The sequence below is a fragment of the Alligator sinensis genome, unplaced genomic scaffold (genome assembly GCF_000455745.1).
Source record: "Alligator sinensis unplaced genomic scaffold, ASM45574v1 scaffold1488_1, whole genome shotgun sequence".
NCBI lineage: Eukaryota > Metazoa > Chordata > Crocodylia > Alligatoridae > Alligator > Alligator sinensis.
In genome coordinates this window covers 200623-201627 of record NW_005843097.1, presented here as the reverse complement: position 1 = coordinate 201627, position 1005 = coordinate 200623, and positions in this window count along the sequence as shown.

Here is a 1005-nt window from a genome sequence, read left to right as displayed (position 1 = left end):
CCTCACTGCCAACCCGCAACCCCCCGTCCCCCATACGCCCCCTCCCCAATAACTTTCTCTGGGCCTCTGCAGGAGCCGTGGGAAAGAGACGGAAAGACCCCAGCCCCATGGCCACGTCCGGTAAGAGAGAGGGGGTTATGGGGTGTGGGGGCCTGTCTGCACATCCCTCCAGCTGGTGCCCCTCACTCCCGACCCGCAGCCCCCGCCCCCACCTCCCCTGGAGAATAGCAGGCACTGGGAATGTAGCTGAACCAGCCTCTGATTCTCCCTCCCCCCAACCCCGACCGAGGCCTGACGCACTCATGACACTAATAGTCCTCCCCTCCACCTCCATTTAGCACTTAAAAAAAACGACAGGGGCCCCTTCAGAGTGGGGGAAGGAGTCCCTGCACCTTTAAGAGGCCGGACTTCAAGGTGGTGGTTGGGGGATAGAGTCTTTGTCCCTTTAAGAGAAGGGGCTATGATGAGGAAGGTTCTAGCCCTTTAAGACCCCCAGCCTGGCCGCAAGGCATTCTGGGGCCTGTAGTGCCCAAAGGAGCTCAGCTTTCCCAGCCTGCCTTGCTTGGAGTACCCCCTCCCCTCTGCATCCCACCCCCCTGCCTCGAATGCTGGTAGGACTACAAGTCCCACAATGTCTCGGAATAGGTAGCCCCGCCCCTTCCTGACTTTAAAGGGACAGTAGCATGGGGGGGAGGGTCCTCTCTCACCTGGTCTCTGTCTGGTTGCAGGTTACCCTGCCCCCCAGCTCGGTTACGGCCCCACCCCTGTCCCTCCGCCTGGCCCCGCCCCTGGCTTCAGCATCTACCCCCCTCACACCTTGCCCTCGGGGTATGGGGGACCCCCACCACCCCACCCCCAGGGCCCCAGCGCCCCATACCTGCCAGGGGTCCCGCCAGGGCTGGAGGAGCTGGCGCAGGTAAGCTGGGGGGGAAGAGGGGAGGTGTTCAAGTCAGCCAGGCTCACCCCAGAGCTGGCTGCATCTTGGGGGGGGGGGGGCTGGTTGAT